The 13,002-nt window shown below is 37.8% G+C and overlaps 1 pseudogene; it reads right to left on the bottom strand.

The window, feature by feature from the left end:
* Positions 1-11,609: 11,609 nt before the first annotated feature.
* On the bottom strand, positions 11,610-12,120 carry LOC141521832 (large ribosomal subunit protein uL23-like; annotated as a pseudogene).
* Positions 12,121-13,002: the final 882 nt, after the last annotated feature.

The following is a 13,002-nucleotide window of genomic DNA, read 5'->3' as shown; positions in this document are numbered from 1 at the left end:
CCTTTAAAAAACGAGGCTATACTAACATGATTTGATTTTGATTAATCCATCTTTTCTCTTATTGATCATTTACTATCTTTCAAGAACATAGAAAAACATCCCTTTAATCATATATTCTAGTCTACTTTTCCCAGCAAATTAATTCAAACTCATCAGTCTATAGTTTGAAGATTTTTTCTCACATTTCCTTGCCTAAGACTTCATAATCTTTGGTAATAATCTAGATTCTTCCTGGAAATATCAGTGATGATCCTGGGAAATGTCAGAATCAAATAGCTGAGCCTAATTTTAGTAACTGCTGAGAAAATAGTTCTTTAAGAGATGAGCTAATAGCTTTGTTTTTTATGCTTTGGATCAAGCTAACAAAAAATACCTTTTAAGTAGAACAAATCAGGTGAGCAAAGAAATATTTAGATTTCTTTTTCTATCTGGGAAAGAAAGGGAAAAGAAGGGCACAGTTCATACTTGCATAACCTAATAAAAGTGTGGGGGGTAGCAAGATACTTCTGTGTCAAAGCAAAATTATATATACATGTAAAGGAACCTTGAAACCATTTCCTCAGTTGATTAGAAATAATGAAAGCAACTGTCAACCACTCTCTCAGGTGATGATTTTAAGGAACTGAAAATATAATTTGAAAGAAAAACAATAAACCAACAATACTTTTCATTTTAAAAAAAGTCTAGAGTATAAAGATAAAGCGTTATTTTCGAAGATCTAATAACCTAGGGCTGAAATAAAATCATATTAAATATAAAGGTTTACATTTACTTAATAATTTAATTATTTCTTACATTACCTTGAATGTAGACCTCAACCTTTGTTTAGGGTTGAGAAGTTGAGTCATGTAAAACAAATTACACATCTATAATTTTAATGTTACATAAATATGGATCTCTTGCATAATGGCATTTGCCTTACAAGCACCACCAGATCATCTTCATTCATCATTCTTCCTATTCCTTCCACCACACCGTTGTCAAAATCATTTTCCTAAAGTGCAAATATGATCACATAATTTTCTAGTGGTCCCTTTATTGCCTTTAGGATCAAACATAAACTTCTCTATTCAACTTATTTATTTATTTATTTTTAATTTTCTCCCTTCCCACCCCACTCTCCTCAGAAGCTAATAGTCAGGTAATATTGTACATACACATTTGTGCCAAGTATATTTGCAGATTAGTCATTTTCAGTATTAGGATTAAGGGAAAAAATACACGAGAGTTTTTTTATGTAGTGTTCATATTATGAAGGGTTTTTTTGTTTGTTTTGTTTTGATTTTTCTTCCTCTGGATATGGATAGCACTGTCCATAGCCAGTCTAATATGGTCGTTCTAGTTCTCTGAACTGCTGAGAGGAGCTGCATCCATCAAAGTTGATCCTCTTACAGTGGTGATGTTAATTGTACATTATTCTCTTGGTTCTGCTCCCTTAGCTCAGCATCAGATCCTGTAATTCATTCCATGCTTCTTTAGAGTCTGACCATTAATGGTTCTAGTCAACTCTTAAAGCCCTTCAAAACCTTGCCTCAACTTATTTTTTTCAAACTTGTAAAATTACTCCTCTTCCTCACTCTATTATCTAAGTCAAACTGCCCTTTGCTATTACACAGAACAGACCATCTCATTTTTGTACTGAATTTCCACTAGATCTAAAATATACTTTTTATCAGCCTTACCCCTTCAAATCATGTTTCTTCAGAGCTCTAGTTGAATGAATATTGTAAAGAACTTTTCCTGATTGTCTCAATTGCAAGTGCTCTCCCCTCAAAATTAAAAAACAACTAGTTCATATATATTTAGTTTAGCGTACTTCTTTATATACATATTCTCCTATGAGAGAATTTGACATCCATGAGAACAGAAGTTTTATTGTTATCTTGCTAACATTAGCACCTAACCCAAGGCTTGGCACATGGTAAGCAATGAAAATAGCATCTTAACTGATTCACTGACATCCCTGGATCACCCTCAAATCTAACACTTTAGCTTAAAGAATTGAAGTAGTCTGGTATTTTATTTCTCTTTGCTCTACTATCTAACAAAATGGCCAAATGGTTGTCTTGTTCTTTCTGTAATAACTATAGACAAGTTATAAATTTACCCTGACTTCCTTTTTCCTTGATAAATAATTACAAATATTTGTGCCTTTCCGTGTGGTTTCCTCTCATCATGCTCATTTATTCATGAGATGTCTATGAAAACTTTTCTTTTCCTGGTTTGAATGATATCCCAATTGGGAGGCCATTGAGGGCCATGAGAAAACACATCCTTTGCTAAGTGAGAAAGGAAATAAGTCCCAAAACATTTGAGGTAGTATAGGTCATGTTTAATTAAGAACCAGACATCTAGAAGTATTATGCTACATGATACCCAAGAAGTCAAATGAAGAGGGTATTTGAGTTCACTTGGTTGGTTAATTTTCAGCTCTACCTGAAAGACATCCAACTAGTTCAAATGATTCTTGTACATCTGAGATAGGATGTTTTCATTTCTTGTTTTGTTGTTTTGTTTTCACAACTGATTTACAAAAAGTCCCGGAGCAATGTGGGTTGCATCGGTGAAGGATAAAAGGTATATATATATATATATATATATATATATATATATATATATATATATATATATATATATATATATATTCTTCACTCAAAGTTCTTTTAGAATGGCATAAATTGTCTGTGGAGACTTGAAAATTGAAAATTATGCCAGTGTATAACAAAATAGTTTATTATGCAATAAAATTGAAAGTGGAAGAGATCAGTGAAAGTTGGAGTGGAAAGGAAAAACCTGGGTCCAAACCCTACCTCAGACATTGTTTAACTCTGTGAAATTGGATGTCAATTAATCATTCTGCATCTTAGTTTCTTCATCTGTAAAATGAGGACTCAGTGACCACTAAAGTCCTTTTCTGTTCTAGAATGATGAGTTTGGAGTCCTATGATAAGAAAGGTAGAAATCCTAGGCTGAACTCTTTGGGCAAACATAGAGAGGTTCAGAATAAGTATGGAAAAGAAGCCTGGATTAACTGAGGCAACATATACATATACATATAGTGAAGAGTGTGTGAATTTGGCATTCTGCTCAGCAAGTCCCTCATTCATTGTTATAAAGTCTAAGCAAGGACAATGTATTAAGATAACCTTTGAAGAATTAAAGGAGAATGAATTTTTGCAAAATTTCTATTGGACAAACATTATGTTCAAACAGAAATCTAAGGTTGAAAAGCTGTAAAGGAGATACCAAAGGAAAAGTTTGAAAAAAAAACCCAATGCACAACTTTGGAATGAGAACAGATTTATTACAAATATGAACACATACTATTAATCAGACTGCAGTGAGAGAAGACATGCCTGATTTGTAGAATTTCTTCATAACATGCAGTTTCATTACTTTTAATTTTGTACAGTAACTCAGAACTCTAAGTTCCAGAGAAGATTCAGAACGGAATCATGCAGAATTATCCTCATTCTGGCATTCCCCATAGAAATGGAATACCAGGTCCATTCTCAATACCCATCTCTACAAATAGCATATATACCTATTCTGGGAAATGAACTTTAGATATAAGACCCCTTACCTATAGAGGCAGAAATATAGGTCCTATAGTTCTTCTCTCTACAACCAAAGATTCCTACATCATCCCTATGCTTGAAGTCCAAACAGACCTACAATCTACATCATCTATATTCTTAGCTGTTGGGGGCCGCCGACCAAGGTTGGTTGGGTAAATCCCTGCCCTCTCACTTACCTTTATCCATGGTAAGTCTTCGGTCGTCACCGGCCTCCGAAGAGGAATAACCAGACAGAGCACCCGAGGTATCGAAGTGGTGTTTATTCAAGAGTGATCACATCTCTCTCTCTCCCCCACCCCCCGTTGTGCCACAATCTATATACCTGAGGCCACACCTCCTCCCACCCTCTAACCCAATAACACATAAGTCTTCTGAAAATCTCCTTATAAGGTACTTCATACAGCCAAGCTAGCCACATCCCTTAGTCCCTCCCCCAACATCTCCCCCTTTTTGTTTAAACAATGGGAAATCCCCACAGTAGGCCTTGAAGCGCTGCATTGCAAGCTTAGAATCTTTCGCAGGTGGCCGCGGGAGCGGGAGCATCCTGTCTTAGGTCATCTCCTCAACCCTGAACCTTACCCGTCCTAGGAACCCGACACCCTCGGGCCCTGTCTTAGGCGGCCGGGCGGGAGAGGTTGCCCGTCATCAGACGCTCCCGTCTTATTCCCAGGGTGTCACATGTCATCCATGGAGGCAAGCCAAACCTGCGGGTCGGCTCCAGTCTCTAGGGCCATGATGGCCTTCTGGGTCAAGAGCCTATATCCATATTGTTGGTGGCGAAGTCAGTAGAGGCACCATACAAGGAAGCATATTATCAGAAGTGTCACGGCACAGGAGGCCCCAAGGCCCCCCCATGAAGCGAACCACCTACCGACTCCCGCAAACCAATTACTTAATCCCTGTTGAATGTCAAAATCAATCTGCGTATTATTGAGACTGTTAACAGCGAGCCACAGCTCCCAAATCAGCTGATCAAAGTCATTATTCCACTCATCAGTCAGGAGGGAAGACAGGTTGCGTGACAATTCAGCGGCAAATGAGTGGTTCTGGTATGGATGGGACGTTACGCAAAGCCCGGGGTAGTTGTACCGCCACCCCACGGAAAGCGCCCCCCACAAATTATCCATCTGATATTCAACACTGGGATAGGAATGGAGGTGGGTATTCTGGCAACAACGGCCCTTGCATGTCTCATCCCATTCCAACATTGACTAAGTGTGCAGGACACATTATGGCAGGAAAGGGTCTCCTCAGTGTCATTGGTCAAGATGAAAATAAAAGGGGGCCACACACAGGCTGGGGTGGCCAGAACTGACACATTGCTTTTAGGGGTAATGGTAGCAGAATCATTGACAGTGGCATTAACCTCACCAAATTCGACCACTCCCCCTCCGCACACAAATGCAAGCGGATTCAGAAGGGAGTAACCCCCGCCTGTTCCACAAAGCAGCCAGTCCTTGAAGGGATCTTCAATGAGGGTCTCACTGCCATTACGAGTCCAATCCAGACCTGCAAACAAGAGCCCCGTCCCCCCTTCTCCTTGTAGAGGGTATCCCCCAGCCATCTGGCACCGTTGCCAGGGAAATGGCGGTTCTAGTGTAACCTGAGACTCACAGGGTGGAGACCACCGCGGCATTGAGAAGTCTCTAGAGGCTGACAGGTTCACCAGGGGTCGCCAGGCCGTAAGTCCCCTGACTTGTTGACCTTTCTGGCTCGCCGGGGATGCTGTTTGTTGTAGAAATAGACCCACACATGGATCCGTGTAGTTCTTTGTGCAGTATGAGGTCTCATTTTTCCCTGTAAGCACAATGTATCTGTTAGCTTGAATGTCAGGGAGGTGTTAAAAGGGGATTCTGTCGGATCGATGTACGCTGTAGGCAGCCCATGGCTCGCGTTGGTACTCAGGAACTGGGGGAAGACTTTTGCCTCCCTGGACACAGGTAACACCGCTGGGAGGGCGTGCAGTATCCCCCAGACTTGTTCTTCGCCTCCAGGCGCCGCTCCCTGTCCCAGTCTTAGGAAGATAACGGTCACGAAGACAGTCAGGGTACCTGTGGGTATGAAAAGAGCTCCTCAACCGTTATTGAGGTTGGGTATGGTGGGACAATTCTCTTATTCTATGAAGGGGAACCCATTTTTCTGGAACTCCTTGTTCATCTTTAGGACGAAAGGAGAGGCATCCTTGTTTCCTATTAACCACCATAACGGGTCCATGCCACTTCCCTTGTCTGCTTGTCTTGGCGCGCTGACTCCCCAGTGGTTCCAGGTTCTCTTCCGGTAATCCACGGATGGGGCGGTAGCAGCGGCGCCATCTGTTGTCCTACCACCTCCCATCTACCGGGTTTTATACCCTTATGCTGAACCCAAGGGCAAACATCCCAAATATGCTCAATGAAGACCCTGCACGTCTTCAGAGGGACTTTAAGGCCGCTCTTAGCACGCAGTTTATAAAGTTGGGCGGCAACCACCCCTTTTTCCTCGGGCATAAACGCGGGGACACTTCCCTGCGCACCCATTTCACCCTCCCAGTAACTCTCTATTACTGAGGCTGTCTGGAGAGTCTCGTAACAGATTCAGGCAGTCCCACCGAACCTCCCTTGGGGTCGGCCCTGTGTCCCTGTTCGGGCGCCAGAAAATGTTGGGGGCCGCCGACCAAGGTTGGTTGGGTAAATCCCTGCCCTCTCACTTACCTTTATCCATGGTAAGTCTTCGGTCGTCACCGGCCTCCGAAGAGGAATAACCAGACAGAGCACCCGAGGTATCGAAGTGGTGTTTATTCAAGAGTGATCACATCTCTCTCCCCCCCCCCCCCCCCCGCCCGTTGTGCCACAATCTATATACCTGAGGCCACACCTCCTCCCACCCTCTAACCCAATAATACATAAGTCTTCTGAAAATCTCCTTATAAGGTACTTCATACAGCCAAGCTAGCCACATCCCTTAGTCCCTCCCCCAACACTTAGCAGTTCATATCTTCAGGGCCTATTATATAATATCCAGTCTCACTTCTTTCTTAATAATGCAGAAGAGAAATGGTACTGTATTGTGGCACTGTAAGAATTTAAGAGTGCTAAAAAAACGAATACATCCTCATCCTATGACTAGCAAACTCTTTTCTTACTTTTCCACTAGTAATGATGCAAAATCCTCTTTACCTAAGCAAAAACTATTACCTGTCACCAATTCCAGGTTTCACATTCCCATCTATATCAATTTAACCTCTATCAATCAATGACCTGTTGTCAAATATAATGACCTGTTTTTTTTAAACTATTCAAAAACCATTATTTTACAGATTTTGACACTGCTTACCATTTTCTCCTCATTGATACTGTTCCTCTCTTAGGTTTTGTGACACTATTCTTTCTTGTCTATCTGGCCAATTCTTTTTCCCCCCTTAATTTTTAATTACCAAATACTTTTCTTCCCCCAATCCATAACTGAAAAGAAAAGAAAAACAAATCCTCTGAAATTTATATTTATATTTTAGTAAAATAAAATACTACATTGTCCATTTCCAACAATGTTAGCCTCATTCTGTATATTTAGTTCATCACTTCTCTTTCAGAAAGTGGCTATCAACATTCATCTTCTATAATCTTGAATGACTATTTTATTTATCAGAATTCCCAAGTTTTTCAAGGTTATCCCTTCTAATAAAGTTATTATAAGGTGTTATAGTCCTTTTTTTCCCCTTCTTCAGTTCACATATCTTCTCAAGTTTCTCTGATATGGTCTCTGCCCATTTTTATAGCACACTAGCATTCCATTATATTCATTCTCTTTTGTGTATTGTCATCTCTGACCCACCTTCTAACAAGGGTGTACCCCAGGGAAATGTCCTATACTTTCTCCTCCTTTTTACTCTTCATATGTTTTTGATATTCTTAACAGATGTCAAAGATTCAATGATAATTCCCAAACAGGAGACAACCAGATCTAGATATATCCAAATTTAGTCTCCCTACTGAACTCTAGTTATGCATCATCAACTGATCTATTAGACATTTCAATAAGATATTTCGTGAGTATTTCAAAGTCCACATGTTCAAACAAATCTGATTATCCTTCCTTCCAAATCTATTATTTTTCCTAAACTTCCTTATTTTTGTTGTAAATAACACCATCCTTCTAATTATTCAGGCTCACAATTTTGGTACCAATCTTGAATCTTCACTCTTACTTTCCTTTATTCTCACATAATCAATCAGTTGCCAGGACTTGCCATTGATAATTCCATAACATCTCTTGTATTTGTTAAAAATTAATTTTACTTATATGTCCACCATGGTAGTTCATGATCTCATGAAATTTTAGTTGTCTCTTCATTGGTTTTGTTTCATTGTTCTTTCTTCTATTCTCTCCCTTGTCCAACCTATATTCCATAAATATGTTAAAAGAGTTCTTTAAAGCAAAGTTTTGATCATACTACTCTTATCCAAAAGTTTCTGTGGCCTCAGGAAGAAAATACAAAGTAGCCTATTTGGCATTTAAAGCTAGTCATAGTCTGACACTAGTTGTCTTGTACATAATATTGCACATTATGGTCTATCTGCTTTTTCTCACCCACATGATCATTTCATTTCTTCAAGTTTTTCTTCATGCTTTTCCACATGCTTAGAATTCACATCTCCTCATCTTTGCCTACTAGAATCCCTAGCTTCTATTGTAATTCATTTCAATCAATTATAGCTTACTCAATCATCACAGATACTTGAATTACCACTGTACACAGTAGATGAGAAAATAAAGTCTACCACAGGATAGACTCACTTCTTTAAAGTCTTCTGAGTAGACACTGCTTTTTCAACTTTCTGTGATGATTGAGTGAAGTCCCACTCTCTAAATACCTATGAAAGCAGCACCACATGTGTAGTCTTGTCAACCCTGAAGATGGATTTCAAGGCCCTGACTACTTTTTTATGTTTCTTTGCCTGACTATAGCTGACTGAATAGTAACCATAAAAGATGGACTTTTCAGAAATAGCTAGTTTAGGAGTCTGAGATTTCTGGGTTCTTAAGTAGGAGTTGCACAGTAGCTGGAACAGTTTTCTGCAACTAGATGCTTTTCAGAGAATAAAGAAATTGAATTAGATCAAGTCAGATCCTGATATTCTAGAAATCATGAACCTTGAGAGAATTCCTAAGTAAGCATAAAGTTTAAAAGTCTGTTTTTTAGTTCCATAATATGTTTCTTATATGGTTTTTAAGTATTAACTTGATTGGTGAGTATAATTGCAGTTATAGGTTACTATTTCACATAATTATGTATATTTGTGTTTTGAACATTTCTTTTATACAGGGAGCAATAAATATTCTTTATCTCATCTGTTTTGTAGATAATCCCTCATTGGAACTATAAACATGAATCAAATATCAACTTTTCTTTAAGATTTTCCCTGAGACTGAAGTTTGAGAGTATCAACCATGAAAAACAAGAAAGAGCCTGACCCCCCTTTTCCCCATTGACTTGTATTTAATGTACTTTTGCATAAACAGGAGAAGTTATAATAAATTATTTAAAAATTCCTTGTCATTATTGTTCTTTTGTCTTGGATCTGTTATGGTCTTTCTTGTGTTGACTCCTAAAGCCACCGTGACATCTCTAGACTTCTGAACTTTCTGGAGCTAGATCTTATATTCAGCCTATGAGCACTACCAGGAAAAGGTGCTAACTATGGGGATTTCCCTACTGAAAAACTTAGAAAGGCTCAAACCATCTCTTGCCAGCTACAAGAGGACCAAATTCTGGTCCTCAGGTTCTGAAAAAAAGTGGACTACAGTTGTTGCCTTCACTTCTATTCTCTACTCACTCACTTATTTACCCTTTACAATCTAGCTTACAATTTCTTCACTCAATTGAAATAGGCCTTCAAAATTTCTAATCAATTTTTAATTGCTTAATTTGATGGCCTTTTCTCTGTCTTTTTTTTTTCCTTTAATTAAATTTTACAATGTTGACACCATTTTCTCCTGGACATTCTCTCCTTTCTGAGTTTTTGTGACACTTCTCATTCTAGATTCTAGATTCTTTTCTTATCTATCATATTACTTCTTAGCTTCCTTGTGGGATCAGAACCTATATCACACTCTTCCAATTGTGGATATAATCCAGTTTTATCTTGGACTCTTTCTCTTAGTATTTCTCTCTCTCTCTCTCTCTCTCTCTCTCTCTCTCTCTCTCTCTCTCACTCTGTCCCTTTCTGTCTCTCTCTCACATTCTCTCTCACTCTTTCTCACTCTCTTTCTCTATCTCTCTCTGATTTTCTGTGTCTCTCCTAATCATCTCTGTGATGATTATTCCTACTTACCTTTCTCTTAAGAGTCCAGGCTCCCAAGAATTTAAATTTGGTCTGAGCAATACCTGGAATCACTTTGGGGAAGATAACATCACAACCTTTGTAGACCATCAAAGCTGCTGTTAAACTTAGGTATTTTGGAATCTAAAGAGATGATTCCAAACAACCCTGAAAACTGTTAAAAACCGAAAACTGCATAAATATGAACGATTAACATCATTAACGAACTAAACAAAGGGGTGATTCAAACTACTGCTGCTGCCTCAAATGTTTATGAAAAAGATGGTATTCGTGGTTAACATTTACATAACACTTTAAAGTATAAAAAAGCACTTTAAAATTATTCTCTCCTTCAGTTCTCACAATGACCTTGGAAAACAGATGCAATTATAATTTCAGTTTTAATATGAGGTAACTGAGACAGATATAGATTAATGCCTACATTCAAATAAGGTTGTGTGAGATTGTTCCAACCACTAAGCTACTTACTTGCTTCTAAATAGCAAGTACACATCCTAGTAGAATTTCTCATTTCAATGGAAACTTCAGAGTGAGTTCTATTTAAACTGAAGGAGCATTGGCTATAGAACAAATTTAGTGGTGATTAATAATAAGTCACATCTATACAGTACTTTATAAAGTCTTTGGAAACAGACTCAGAAAGCATATTTACCTTATAACCTCAAGAAAACAAATAATTATCAAGTAACAAAACCAAGATTCAAACACAGACCTTCTGACTTACTATGGTGGTCTAGTAAGAAAGAGAGTGAATGTTTCCAGCAGTGTATGAATGAATAAGAACAAAATAAAATAATTAAATTTTTGGTGGAAATTAACCTTTTTTTTTTACTTTTTTTACTTCTACAAATGGACCATTTAGTACGCATTATGATTTTTCTTGCACTTGCTTTAATATAATAGTACTGAGTTCATAAAATTTTGATAAGTATTTTTTAATCATCCATCATGCAACCACACTTTATCACAGTGGTTATTAATGATAAAAATCCATTTTTCCAAGTCTATTATCAAATGTAGGTTTTTCTGTAGAGTTTAAATCAGACCAATGCCCAGGACATTAAACTATATTCATTTCCACCTGTTGCACAATTTTTTTTACTTTAGGGGCATGGAGTAATATCATGCTTCAGGATTCCATCTCAATTTGGAAATTACTATATCCCAGAATCATTTTGATTTTTAGTATAATCAATAAGTTTATTAAATTTCATCATTCCTTTGATGGAGACAAGATTTATAGGTCAAGTGTAAGCAAAACATGCCCAAACAATTTTGGTTGGATGTTTTATAGTCTGATAAAAATAGAAGATCTTATAAGCTCATCTGGACTTCTAACAATGGGTTTTGTCTAATTGTGAATGAAAAAGTGAATTTCATCAGTAAAAATTTCCCTTTTCCTTTGAGATTTTAATCATTACATTGACTTGCCTGTAACAATTTTTTTTCTTTCTAGCAACTGGTAACAGCTCTCAAGTTTTCAGCTTCAAGAAACCTGTGGAGGATATCTCCAGCTGCAATTACCTCTGAAAGTCTGTTTCACTTTTGATTGCATGAAATTAAGCTGTTTTATAAAATATTTTATTAGTTGTTGATTTTTTTCATTTTAAAGGAAATTTATTTTTTTTTTTTTGGTTCTACCAATAGTATTTCATTGTGGATTTGAATGAATGATTCTTTTTTTTTTCCTGGAAAACTTTTTTATTGTGGGTGACGAAGCAGGGCAGCTGGACAGTTTAGATGATTACAATCTTATTGGCTACACCTAAAGCATCATAGTCTGGGGCAAGCCGGACATAGGCCTTCTTCTCTCCATCAGGCCATATCAGTGTGTTGACCTTGGCCACATCAATGTCATACAGCTTCTTTACAGCCTGCTTGATTTGGTGTTTGTTGGCCTTGACGTCCACGATGAAGACCAGGGTGTTGTTATCCTCAATCTTTTTCATAGCAGACTCCGTGGTCAGAGGGAACTTAATGATGGCATAGTGATCAAGCTTGTTTCTCCGAGGGGCACTTTTCCGTGGGTATTTTGGCTGCCTGCGAAGCCTCAGCGTCTTGGGTCTCCGGAAGGTGGGCGAGGTTCAGATCTTCTTCTTCTTGTGGCTGTGGACGTCCTTCAACACCGCCTTCTTGGCCTTCAAGGCCTTGGCCTTGGCTTCTGTCTTGGGGGAGGGGGGGGTGACGGCTTCCTTCTTGGCCTTCGGCGCCATCTTCTGATTGAATGATTCTTAAAATGTTTTCCTTTCCGTTACCACAACCATTGTAGAATCTCTAATAGCCATTCAAATGTGCTGTGTAAGAGCTACAATTGTTCCTTGCTTTGGTATGAATTCATAAAATCACTAAATACAAAACAAAAGAGAGCAATAAAACACCTGCATATAGCATAAAATCTAACATTCATCTGACAAGGAAATAACAGAAGGTAAAGTAATTTGCTTGGTCTGGTTTTATATGCTTAAGTTCACACATTTTGAGTCAGTATAATTTCAGTTGAAGTGTACACATTGATAATTATTGTTGACACAAAATGAAACTATCTAAAAATTATTGCTTGTTCCAAGTAATTTACACATCAATATCTAAGCTTTTTTTTGAAATATACATATATATAGATATACATTTTATATATTTATATTCCATGTTTTTGTTGAAATATAGTGATTAGAGTGATTGTATATTAGTGTTTGAATCCAAAAATCTATTTGCTATCCTTCATACATGATGTACCATCTACCTTTTTTGTGCCTTTGCAAGACTTCCTCACACTTCCTTCATAACTGGAATCTTTTAGCTCCTATTTCATCTCTTGGAATACTTAGGATTCTGAGTTGTTAGAGCCCTTTCTATTCTCATTACTTTGTATGTATTTTGAATTTATTAATCTGGGTGTATGTTGTAACTTCCCAGTAGGACAAAAGTTCCTTGAATATAGTAGGTTTTCTTTATTATCTTTGCATCCCTATGCTAACATATTGCCTTGCGCATAGTGAGTGTGATATGAATTGAATGTGTTTGGTAGGTGGTGCAGTAGGTAGAGCCTTGGGTCTGGAGTCAGAAAGACCAAAATTCAAATACAATTTCAGACAACTGCCAACTAT

Source organism: Macrotis lagotis, chromosome 1 (assembly GCF_037893015.1).
Source record: "Macrotis lagotis isolate mMagLag1 chromosome 1, bilby.v1.9.chrom.fasta, whole genome shotgun sequence".
NCBI lineage: Eukaryota > Metazoa > Chordata > Mammalia > Peramelemorphia > Peramelidae > Macrotis > Macrotis lagotis.
The sequence above is the reverse complement of the archived record's forward strand: the minus strand, read 5'-3'. Positions and strand labels throughout refer to the sequence as shown.